General features: G+C 35.2%; 1 long non-coding RNA gene across 1 annotated transcript; it reads left to right on the top strand.

Annotated features, from left to right (window-relative positions):
• The first annotated feature begins 1,996 nt into the window (after positions 1-1,996).
• LOC111755949 (uncharacterized) lies at positions 1,997-13,210 on the top strand. The gene is made up of 4 exons (XR_010045854.1): positions 1,997-2,305; positions 9,873-9,999; positions 10,238-10,366; positions 11,948-13,210. It is a non-coding gene; the product is annotated as an uncharacterized LOC111755949 (long non-coding RNA).
• Positions 13,211-13,499: the final 289 nt, after the last annotated feature.

The following is a 13,499-nucleotide window of genomic DNA, read 5'->3' as shown; positions in this document are numbered from 1 at the left end:
TACCTACTTTGAGTATTATTCTATATCTTACCAATATGATTTAAGCTCTTGTGCTCTGTTTAATACTCCCACCCTGGTCTGATCTTTGGAATGTATGAGCGAAAATACAGCTCCACTAAAATATATCATTTCCAGTATCTGAATTTTTCAGATACTTTCTCACAGTGATAGTACAGTAACACAAATGCAGAATGGCAAAAATTCAGGTACCATCTCTTCTTGTAAGTACAAAAACACTCAGGAATCCAAAGTGCATTTATAACAGAATTTATTTAATTTTAAGACCAATAAAGTGCCTTTGCAAATATGGAGGTTGTAACAAAGACCATGTGCCAATTAATCTGCTGGAATTTCATAAGGAACCTGCTAGTGCCAGGTTTCCAATCTTTTCTAAGAAGTGAATTAGGGGCTCAGAAGCCTGATGCTTAGAAACAGAAATTTATGAACTTGATATTAAATACACCTATCACATTAAATCTGGTTAAATACGTGATTTTTTTTATTTAAAGAGAAAAAAAGAAAAGAAATAAAATAAAAAAAACAAAGCAGTAAAAGGGTACAAATAATACAGAATTTCAAGAAAAAAAATACAGTAAGATATCACTAGTTAATAGGTTACATATTGTCATCTTTGAAACAGTTGTCCAAATTATAAAATTAAAGCATATAAAGTGAGCATTCATACAATGAGATTGCAGACAGTGCCGATCAATGATCCAACAAAGGTTCAGTAATATGATTGGTAATTAAAAACTCAATCAGCACACTTATTAAAAAGTCTCTTATTCAAGAGGCATTGTTATTATGTAGAGAGCAAGATTATTATAAATAACCATTCCAGTGATCATTGCACAGAAAATTATTGAACTTGTTAATTTGGTAAAAACTGAGCCCTGGGACTAAAAGGACAAGGAATGTCACTGTGTACAAAAACAGGAATTAAGGAGAGATATTTTACTTATTTCACTAGAACGTAAAAAAGAAAAAAGTTTTTGGCTGCTCAATAAGTGAAATCCATAAAAAAAAGTCAAATGATTTTCTACCTGACCTACTTACTGGTAGAGGTGCATACTCTACCACTGTCCTTTAGTAAATGAGTGAATGTAACATTCATAAAAATAATGACTTAGAGATAGCAAGATTGAAAGGGAAAGTAAAACCACTTCATTTGGAAGAAGGAAAAGAAATGAAGATCAGACAGCTACCTTCAAGAAGGTAGTAGCTGGTCTTTGTTCCTGGCTGCATTGCTTCAAGAGGCAAACATGCCCTTTCCCTGGAAATTGTGCCAGGCCCTGGGATCCCAACTCAGGTACCATTGCCAGCCTGGAAATTCCTACTTCAGCTTCATTACATTTTCTTTCATGCTGTCTGTGTTTTAGATCTAAAATTGATGGCTTGGTTAAAACCAACCTTAGATATGAAGTCAAGTCAACAATTAGGTGACAGGATAATGCTCTAATTTAATGACCTTAGAGTGGAGTATATTCATACATTCCAAAAATGTTTTCACTTCCAGTCTAAAGTGTTTCTGTATCCCACACTTGATATCAGAAAGTGATCAAGTGGATCAAGTACAGGACTCTGTTTCAGCAATTTTTGTGAACTTCATACTTGGCTAGGTGTATCTTCAAAATTTAGGTATTAGTTATGACACAGGATACAGTATGAAGCTTTTCTGAAACAGCTGGCCTGTTGGATTTTCCTTCTTCTTTACTTTTCCTAGAATTCTGTTAATATTTTTGTGTAGGTTCTTCAATGTAATGGATTTCTCTTGCTAATTGCATATTAAATAGTTCAATGAAAATGATCAGACTGAGAGAGTCCCTGTGAAAATCAGAGCAATAAAGCTTATGGCCTCATTCCTAACACTAGCCCCTACCCATTCCAGTTTTTCCTGGTCTGACCTGGGCAAGTAATCTTCTCTCCTCAAGGACTTGGTTTTTCCAGAGGACATTTACCTGGGAATATTTATGACCCAGCTTCAGGAAAGTGTGCTGAGCCCTTTCGGAAACCAGGAGAGCTCTGAAAAGCTGGTAGTACAGCCTTTAAAGGAAGTATTAGTCCTGCGGTTGCCAGTGACATCACAGGAGAGAGATGGGCCCAGGAGCCAATCATTGATAAAGTTGGGGCTGGCTGCTCACCCAATCAAGTGGCCCAAGGGAGGAGGGCTCTTCCCAGTCCTGTTGCAGAAGTGCTTACTTAGAGTTTGGTGATGAGATCCTGGAGCTGAGCTTACATCTCTTGTTCCTGTGACTTCTTACTGAGGGTTGCAAAAGATCCTTGGAAATCCTCAAGCATCACAATGGTAACTTATTGGTACTGGAGCTTGGAATGGGATGGAATTGTGTGAGTTTTGGAAGGAAATAGGCAGAAATATTGCAAGCTTAGAGCATCATTTAGGGCAGCCCCAGGTACAGCTGTTTTTGAAGAGTGAAGTAGTTTGGGGCAATCCTGAGTTCTCTTCTCAGAATAAGGAAAAACTGTCATCTGAATTCCTTCTCTGAGAACTCTACTTGAAATGATATTACCACATAGTCAGAACACACAGTATCACCACACTGACTGTCAAGTTCTGGAACCAAAATGAGAAATGAGAATAGCTCCTTGACTTCAGGAATGTTTCTCATGGGGGTAATCAGCTGGCCAGCTACACATGGCTCTGTGGATTTAAAATCAATCTCCACCTACCTATATGTGTATCTTTCTTTACATTTCTCCTTTCTTTTCTGTTTTATTTTTTATTGTTTGGATACAGAGCATATCTATGTAGTCAGGCCTGACCTTGAGCTCTGGGTCATGCTCCTCCATCAGCCTCCAATGTAAGGAAATTATAGTCCTGAGTCGCCGCATCCAGAAAAAAGAATCACTTTGAGACCAGGTTCTCTAACCCATTTCTTCAGCCTGTGGGGTCTACAGGAAACAGGGTTTAGAAATAAACTGGCTATTTGTATTTACTTTTCTGTTATCTCAGGAATTTAGTAATTAGCAGCTGCACATCCGCTGCTAGTAGAATGGAATCTGCATTTTATTGTGGGGGAGAAAATTCACTGCTGATTCAAAGCCCTAGGTCATGGTCTAGTTTTGTTTTAATTCTTATCAAAGCTACTAATTTGGCAAATTTATCTCTGGCCCTTTCCTTACCTAGTGTCTATTTTTTAAGTTAAGTAACGAAAACATTTTACATTTAACTACTGAAGCAAAGATTTTCAGAGTTTAGAATGCTGTGAAGTATTTGTGGGGTGCTCCTGAGGGGAAAGTTCCTGCAGAGAACAACTTCCTGTAGGTGGTGCATGTTAATCCCACCCTGAGAAACTCTGCAACCTGTTGTTTACCAGGATGTAGAAATGTGATAAATATGAGAATGAAAATGGAAATGTGTCCCTTCTGAAAGAATGGCTGTAGCCTTAGGACTGTGCTTAGAAATTGGCCTGAAATTTGAAACATGTTTGGGATGTGGCATATTCCCTTAATCCCAGTATTCAGGAGGTGGAACAGGAGGATCCTTGCAATTTTAAGCAAGTCTGGTCTTTAAAGTGAGCTCAGGGCCATAGTGTACTGCATTGTGAGACCCTGTCTCAATAAGAAAATTTGCAAGCTGAGATGAGCTTTTTGCTGAAGTAGAAGTATATTTAGAGTCAGGATCTGCATGAGTATTCAAGATTAAGAACAAAAGGCTTTTTTGAATGAAAAGGAGCAAAGATGATTGAAAGGAAATGGGGGAGCCTGGGCATGTTGAGGGAGGCCCAATCAGAAGCCAGAACAGTGAAGGATTCCTTAGATGAGCTTGAGCTTGTGTGACTGCCCTAAAGGAAAGTCTACTTGCTAGGACTAAGAGTAGGAAAAGAGTCACAGGCATATAGAAAAAAGGGAATCTTTGTCATGGACAAATACTGCTACTGGTCTACTGATCAGTTTGCATAATCATCTTGATGTAAATAGGAAATTAATACACTAGTATTGGAGGTTTGAAAATATGTTAGACATCCTAGCTAAAGTAGCATGGGAAAGTTTTTCTGTTGGACACCGTACATTTTAAGGCATAGATGGTGTTTCTTATTGTCCAATGACTGACCTCAGAAATTTGGCCGCTACTTTCAACCTCCCAAATTTGAAAAAATATTTTAATTAAACAAAATTTTTGTTGCAGTTGGAGAAGTGGTCTTACTACTTTGCCTGAGGTGGCAAGAAGTGTTTAGACTTTTCCAGCACTTTGACTGTTGAGCTTGATATAGGAGAATGAAACTATCAACCTACTATATTTCCAGTATAGCTCTTGTTCTCAGAATTTTAAGAATGAATTTTATAAACAATGGGATTAAAAGCAAAAATATTTATTGAGAGAAAGAAAGCCTCTGTCTGAGAGAGAGAAGGGCTGCTAAGAAGGTTGCCAAAGAATGTACCTTGTAGACATTTTTATAGAGTAAAACCATGAGGTGAGGCCAGTCTAAAGAGGGAAAAATGAGAAATCACAAGGCAGGCAGGCATAAGGGGTGAAAGAGATATGGTCAGCCAATAAGTTTAATTTTTCAGATAAAGTTGACTAAATCAGGGACAAATGGGGAAACCAGTCACTTGGCAAGCAAGCATTCTTTATGAATCAGTGACTCTTCCTGTAGGAGTTTGGAATGGTGATTCCTTGCTTCTCAATCCATACCTAATTCCTAAGGATTATACTTAAGGGTGTGGCTGCATTTCCTTTACTTCTATTTTGAGATCTGACCCAGAGTAAGAGGTGTGTGGCTTCTCCAAAGTCTCTAGAAATCTGGTCCTCTATGCCAGCTAATTTGAGTGCCTAGCTCTGTCTGACTGCCTGTAATAATTGTAACTAGCTCAGCTGCCTGTAACATGTTGACAGACATGTGCTACCTTGTTAGATATATTGTTGTGCCTCTACTTTGGTGTAGAGCACTGGGTCTACTTCTGTGGTTCACACTGTCCTAAACTCTCAGAGTCTCATGCATCATCTTCTGTAGTTCTGAGGTTTCAGGCATGCACTACTATGCCTGGATTAGTGTTTTAATTTTTATGTCATCACATTTCACTAAGGTTTCAGTGTTGGGGTAAAGTGAACAACACTGTGTCATGGAGGCTTACAGATATAATACCAGCCACTTGGGAGAGTTACAGTGATTATAAACCAAGGCCACCCTGGATAAGTGATCGAGAATTTTTTCCATAAGAGATGTACATTGTTGTTTTATGTCCACACCAGATTATCTTTTCTACAGTCCATGTGGGCCTTAGATATTGAAGAGAAAATGTTTGTGGATTAAACTTATATTGAACTTTTATGTTGATGCATAGTTTCTCCTATTGATACATGGCACAATGCAAAGCTTACCTGCTCATGTCAGGGGACATCCAGATAACTGTGTGGTCTCCACAAAAGGACACCATGGGAGAACAATGAATGATTCAAAGTGTGCTGCATTCAGTAAGGTACATATGATATTTAGTGTTGTGTTATAAATTTGTATTTCTTTTATATCTGAAATAAAGATCAAGGCATTCATTTTCTGCATGTTGAAAAAAATCTGATGTTTAGTGATGCTGTTTGGCATTTCACGTTTGTTCTTGTGCTTATTCAATGTATTTTGTCATCAGTTACATTTAGGTTGATATAGTCATTTTCCAGTTGAGACTCAAATATCACTTTTATGTCATTCCTTCCAAGTATTCATATTGTCCTCTGTACATGTGTATATATTGTCTTTATATTGTCCTCTGTCCCACTTGCTTCCAATTTGGAGAGCTGTATTCATCTGTTTCTCCTGAAAAGCTCTATGAGGAGAGCAGTGCAATGCTTTTTGTCAATGCATACACTACTGTGGGTGTTTTGTGTCTTTTTCCCCTGGATTTTTATTATTATTATTCTATGGAGGTAGTACAATCTGGTCATATTTCTTGACATGTATCCCCTGTCAAGAAGATTAAATGGAAATTTTAAATTGGCACAACTGAGCTGATGGTTAGACATTAGGGTTAGGTTAGACATAACAAGTATTTCTGTATTATATCTTTTAATGACATCTCTGTAACAAAGCTTCAGGTTTATAATTTCAGTTCAGCAGTGTTATTCAGCCTCCAAAGGATTCAAACTTCTGGCAGTTTTAGCTTTTTAAAGGGAGAGGAGTTTCTAAGGATCCTAGGACTTACTAGAGTACAGATTACATACATAGTTGTGTGAACACACAGAAAGAGTTCCAAATGGTGAATGGCGCATAAAAATTACTAGGCAGGGCACCTAGGCCTATACCCAAGTAGAGTGGAGAAGGAGATTATGCACAGGAAACATGGACAATTCACATTGGATATTTTGTAATTAGTTTTCCCATTAAAAAATGAAATTTGGGATTATTTGATTTTTTCATGATACAAATTATTGCTTTAATTCCATGAGTATGATGTAGTACACTTGAATATGACAAGGAAGATTATGTCTCATGTACAGATAATTTTGTGAATCTTTTCCTTCTGAGGAAATGACTCTGGTAGCTGTAGGATTTTTTTTTTTTTTGGTAAAATGTATTCTTTTTCTCCTGTGAAGTTTTAAGGGAATCAGAAAATAATTACTACATATGAAGAATATCTGTGAAGGGAATTCTTAGCCAATAAAGATTAATGATTTGTGATGACTATTTGGGGTGCATCTCATAATGTGTATGAATATCCCATTCCATTTTTAAAGCTATGAACTTCTTTGTGCATAACTGGTTTATATAACATGGGAAATAACTCACTTTGTATGTGCTTGAAAACCACCAGTATGTCCTGGGTATGATATTAAAGGGAAAATAAGTCTCTTATTTTTTGAGCTTGAGCACAGATGTTTGCCATTGCCTTAGGACATTGGCCTCAGGTTTGCTCATGTTCTCAAAATAAAATCTTCAACCTGCCAGTGGGGATTCTTCAGCAGAGACCGAGGTTGGGAAGCAGGGGCCATGAACCAGATGTAATCTCATAGATCATGATTCCTCACCATATGAAACTATATCCAGACATGTCTTTTCTAATATCCTTGGAGTCATCAAACTTACAAAACATGACAGTAGAAATCTAAGCATCAGGAGTTTCAAGTTGAGTACATTACTTTAGAAAAATTACTAAGCCACAAGAAATTAACTTTCAACCATTGAGAAAGAAAGGGATATTATGGTAAATTTACTATGCTATGTTCTTGCCTCATAACAAGGAAAGAATTGAGGGTGAGGCTATGTGTAGCTCTCATTATGCTTCCTGCTAGGGTTAGTTTTCATAAGTCTGGAATCCCTTGTGATGGAGGGTAAAGTCAGGTGACATTGATCGATATTTTATCACAGCCATAGGAAGTGGCAGAGACATCTAACTATGCTAAATAAAATGAAAGTTAAAATATGAAATCTTAAAATACAGATTGTGTCCTACACATTAAGCTTCATTGGAATGATGGTTATTTCCAGAACTAATGAACACACCCTCAGAATTAAAAGTCATTTTAGGATGTTTAAAAATCACATAATGATTTTTTATAAAGTTTAACATAATCAAATTTTAACATACATTTTAGTGTTGGTTATTATGAAAGTAATTGTTAGGACCCTTGCCAGGCCTGTGTAAACTACTCTCTTATTTCTAGAGTAATGTGATAAATGAGTAAACTATTGAACACATTAGCTTCTACAGTTCATAGTGCTAAAAGCTGGATGTATGATAAGAATTTAAATAATGGAATGTTAAATAATGCTGAAAAGCACTAGTTGCAAAGGGGTTTAAACTTGTGCCTGTTAAACCCACATATTGATCTCTTTGAAGTAGGGAATTTACATGTACATGCAATTTTTTTAAACTGAGAATCAAACTCAAAATCTCACATTGCAAGGCAGGTACTGTGCTGTTGAGCTATATCCCTGGCCTTGTAAAATAATTTTTTGCTCTGAGTGCAGAGGGGAGAAGCACCATTGATCATGTAATTATTATAATCCATTGATAGTTACTGGACTTTGTTTAAAAAGTCATGCTAAGTGATGCACTTTGTGCTTTTTATAGCAGTTTCATAAATGGTTTTCACATTTTTGAAATTATGTCAATGTGAATTGTACTTGGTACAATACTCATAATTTGCAATCCACTTGTTTATATCTGATACATATTTACATGGCACACAAAAGTAACTAATACAAAAAGAATAGTGTGTATTCTCAGGCATCATAGCACAAAGTGTTTTCTAGACTTTAGAAAAAAGTCTGTGGAATTTCATAACCTTATAAGTAAAGGAGTTTGTGGAATTCAGGAGCTGAGTGTTGAGTTAATGAATTATTTTGTTCTCCCACACTTCAATACTGTTTGGTGATTTTTACAATGAGATTTACATTTTTTTCTATTCACTATTTCTCCTGAGTCAAATAACTTTTTGATATTTATAGACTTGTCCTCACTGATCTTAACTCTATAAGTAAAATTTTTGTATTATGTTCCCAATCAGTGTTTTCTTGACTAATTCCCATCTTCATAGATTTCAATTTCTTTTCATTTTCTTTGCTGCTTGATTTTCTTCTGAGGAAACTGTGTCATTAACTGAGTGTTTTTTAGTATAAATTATACAATCATTCCTTTTTATCTATCCCATTTCAGTGTTCTCCAATGCACATATGAAGGAGAGTGTACAGTCTAGATGTATAAGGATATGCCTGTCTGTCTCTGAATGTAAATGAAACACATTGTGCTTTATTCCTGAGACACATAGCATTGGCTCAATCATGAAACAATGTTCTACTTGAAGGTTCTCTTCCTTTCCTGCAACCCATTTGTCATTCTCTGTGAATCTTTCACTGATGTTAATGTTGAAATTTGAACATTTTCCATATTTATAATGCAAAATATATCCTTGCTTGCAAGTATTGAAATTTTATAGGCTTTTTTTGTAACTTTCACCTATCATCAAAGGTACATTTAGTTTGTTTCTTTTTGGTGTTAGAAATTGATCTCAGGACCTTACATGTGTCAGCCAGATGTTCGTACCACCAAGATATAGTCCTGGTACAAAGATGTAATTGGTAAATTGCTATAAATTAATTTTAATGTTCATTCAGTGAAGGAGTTTGATGAATGGCCTCACTTTGAACTGGCCTTATTGCATAGACCAGCCTGGACACTGTGCACAGGGCAATCCTGAAATTCCTTGTAATCCTCTTATATCAGCCTCTCAAGTGCTGGGGTAACAGACTCGTACTACAAAAATGGGCTGAATCTCTACCTTTTGTATTTAGTAACCAGTTACCTTGTTATACCTCAATTTTCATTGCATTTCAATATATATGAAATATATATTCTTTTCCACATTAACTTTTTTTACTCCCTAATAGAACTTCTAGTATTCAAGTAAAAAGATACAATTTGGTATCTGTGAACTATAGGTTTATAATTACAATTTATAAATTCCTTGTCCATAGAATGCTCAAATAAACCTTAATTTTCATTTATATTTTAGTAATTCATAACTCTCCTTTTATATTGTACTAAATATTTATGTGTGAAACCAGTTTCAAGATTCTAAATGCTGTATGCAAGAAAAATGAACACATTGCTATGAATAACCAGATGTTTGTGAGTGGCGATTTGCAGGCTTCCTCTTTGAGCTCTCCTTTAAAGCAATAGAAAAGTATAGTATAGGAGGTCCTGCAGGACAATCCATGCTACAGTTCTGTGATCATTTTGACAGGGTTTAATAGTCTAGCATGAATTTAACTGAGTGACTATATTTGGATGTACTTGAGGATTGATGATGGTGACATGCAGTTACTACATAATGAACTTCAGTTAGACTGTTTATGACAGGAGCTGTGAAATAGCAGGTTGAGTGTGTCTGAACTTCAGGGCAATTTGTCATTATTTAGGAGACAGTGACTTTTGAAGATGTAGCTCTGAACTTCACCCCAGAAGAGTGGGATTTGCTGAATGAATCCCAAAAGAATCTCTACAGAGATGTGATGTGGGAAATATCTATGAATATTAATGCTACAGGTAAGGATGATATTTTTGTTTATTTATATAAGCAGAAATAATTATTTCTCAGTAATATAGTTTTATATAATTGATAATTATAACATTTGCTTGTAATCTTTCTATCTTTATAATTATATCATTTGCTTGTAATCTTTATATAAGCAATTATAACATTTGCTTATAACATTTGCTGGAATCAGTCATGTTTTAATGTAAATTTATAGTGAATTTTGTAAAATGTCTGTCTGTAATACAGGAAGAATATGGTGGCCAACAAATTAAAGAAGAGGACAAAAATGGCTCAAGAAATCTAAGCTGATCGACACACAAAAGAGAAAGGGAACATTCCTTAAGTTCAGTGTTTGAGCAAACTACTACAACAAAGGTACTGGAAGCAATGAGATCATGTTACACGTTATTTAACCTACGAAAAATATCAAAAGAAAAACTTGATTTTATTTTGTATTATCTAGGAATCCATAGAAGAGTATTTGAATGTAGGAATCAGACATAGTGCTGATAGTATGTAATAAATGACACTGTATAATATATCAGTTTGAAAATTGCCTCCACAATCAATATCATGAAACTGTATGGGAGTAAAATTAAATATTGTATTCTGATATGTAGGAAATAAACAAATTTTGAATTTTGTTTGAAACTCATCTTCAAATTATCCATTTATGTATATATGTGAATACTGAGACTTTCATGATCTAAAAATTTTTTACATAAAATCAGGATGTAAAATGCAAATGAATGCTACTGTTATAACAAGTATTTTGAAAATATCCTGTAGAATGTTGAGCTGTGCATGTTAAAGATTTCTCATACATTGTTCATGGCTACATAAAATAAAATAGAATAGTAATCAATATTTCAGGTGTCTGGAAAGTACAATAATGTTTCATATTACTCCACATGTACATCCATCCATATATACATTTTTACTTTTAATCCATGATTTTAGACTGTAGTTCAGGTTGATCTTGAACTTACTGTGTAGCCTATACAAACCTGAAACTCAGAGTGATCCTCATGCTTTTATCTCCTGACTGTTGAGAGGATTGTACTGTGTCATTATGTGCAGTGATTCAGTATATTGTGAAATACATTAAAATCATCAAACATTAGTGGTCAATCCAGTGTTTTGTTCAATGCAGCATATGAGAGGGCATTTAGAGTATCTAATATGAGAATCGACTCACAGTAACTGAGCTCTGTGAAGATCCCAGATGCCCATCACTAGATGCCTGCATAAAGAAAATGTAGGGTCAGCTCACCATGGTGATGCATTCTTGCAGTCCCAGTATTCTGAGAGCCTGAATCATCAGGATGACAACTTGAAATTCAGCCCAAGCAAGTTCCTGATCAATGAGAATCTCTATCTAAAAACCAAATATTAGATCAGCAAATGTAATTCCCTAGAAGACCTGTGTTTAACCCTCTACACTGAAAAAAAATATGTTATACAAGGAAGATGTCATTTTTCAAGAAACAAAAGGAGTTAGACCTTAAGTGAAATAAGTCAGACAAAGAAATGAAAATATCACAAATTTTCTCTTAAATGGAAATTAAAGCATATTTGATGAGAAAAAGGAAATAGAGATAACACAAGACCAGACATCTGTACATTCTATAGATGAGAAAGATGATCTGCTAAATAGACAAGGGGGAGAATGAAGACCCAAAGAGCTAAAAAAGTGATCAATATTTGATAGTCATTTCTACCAATCTCCTAAAACAATATTATGTAGTGGAATCATACACTAAATGAAAATTTCAAAATGAAAACCATCCTCTTTAGAATGAATATTACTTTGTAAGAAGTCCTGCAGGGCAGTGAGTCAGTTAACCAGCAGAATTACTTAGCAGGCATCAAAAGAAACTTGTCATCATAAATCTGAATTGTTAATGTAGAGCTTCTTTCATTGTGATTGATATCTTTCTTCGTATTTATTTACAGATGTGATGAAGACAATTATTTGAGAATTGAAGAGCAGCAATATAAATGTAATGAAGATGTAGAGACCTGCAGTGATTTCCAGTCCTTTCAGAAGCATGAAATGAGAAAGACTGGAGAGAAACTCTGTCAATATGGGCAATGTGGGGAGGACAGCTCTGATCTTAGGGAATAAACTCACCCTGAGAAGAAAATATTTTCAGGTAAGAAAAGTGTCAAAACCTACACAAAACCTAACAGTGTTCAAAATCATGGGAGATATCACAGTTCAGGGAGCTCATATGTACAAAAATAGTAAGAGAATAATTTCATGCCTTCATACTATATTGAAAAAATGTTACAAAATATGTTGGAGAGAAAAACCATATAACTGAGAAATGTGCAAATGCATTATCTTGCAGCAATTCCTTTAAAAACCATAAAAAACATCACACTGGAAAGCAAACATGTGAACACAAGCAATTCATTCAGTACATGCAGTAGCTGTCAAAGACATAAAAGAATTCAAACTGGTGAGAAACTATATATAAGCAAAAAAAAGTGGAACAGCATTCATGAGAACCTCAGAATGTAAAATATGATAGAACTCATACTGGGGAGAAATCATTTGTATGTAAGCAATGTGGGAAATCTTTCAGTCAAAATGGTAATCTTATTGTACATGAAACAATTCACACTGGGGAGAAACCCTATGTATGCAACAAATGTGGGAAAACATTTAGTAGAGCCTCTGATTTGTAAAGTACATAATAGTATTCACTCTGAGAAGAAGCCATATGTATCTAAGCGGTGTGGAAAATCTTTTAGACACAGAAGATTCTTAAGTAGACATAAAAGATTTCACAGTGTGGAGAAAACCTTGATATGCAAACAATGTGGGAAATCTTTCAGTCAAAATTGTAACTTTCTTATACATGGAAGAAGTCACACTGGGTAGAAACCCTATGTATGTGAGGAGTGTGAAATATTTCAGTCAAAATGGTAACCTTATACATGAAAAAGTTCACTCAGGAGAAACCCTATTTCTGCAACAAATGAGGCAAAGCATTCAGTACAACTTATTGTTTTAAAGCTCATGATAGAATTCACACTGTGGAGAAGCCATATGTATGTAAGCAGTGTGGCATATCTTTCTGTCAAAATGGTACCCTTACTCATGAAAGAACTCAGACTGGGTAGAACCACAATGGATACAAACAATGTGGCAAAGAATTCAGTATGCAGAGGTGCTGAAAACTTTATTTACATAAGCATTTTTGGATGTCTTTCAGCTTTAGTAGTAGCTTTTGTATATATAAAAGAATTCACTCTGTAAAAAAAACAGTATCTATATGATGAATGAATAAATGGATGTGTTGATAAATTCTCACTTCATTAACATAAAAGATCCTTCTGGGAAGAAATCCTATGAATGGAAGTAATATAGGAAAACCAGAGCTATTGTCACTACATAAAAGAACTTCCTCTGTGTGGTAATTCTATACTTTTGAACAGTGGTAGAAAGCCTTCAGTGCACAAAAATTTCATCAAATAGAGGAAGTAGGCCCACAAGGTA

Source organism: Cavia porcellus, unplaced genomic scaffold, assembly GCF_034190915.1.
Source record: "Cavia porcellus strain 051 isolate PalLab524CR breed Dunkin Hartley unplaced genomic scaffold, mCavPor4.1 scaffold_43, whole genome shotgun sequence".
Classification (NCBI taxonomy): Eukaryota; Metazoa; Chordata; class Mammalia; order Rodentia; family Caviidae; genus Cavia; species Cavia porcellus.
This window is presented reverse-complemented; position numbering and strand designations above follow the sequence as displayed.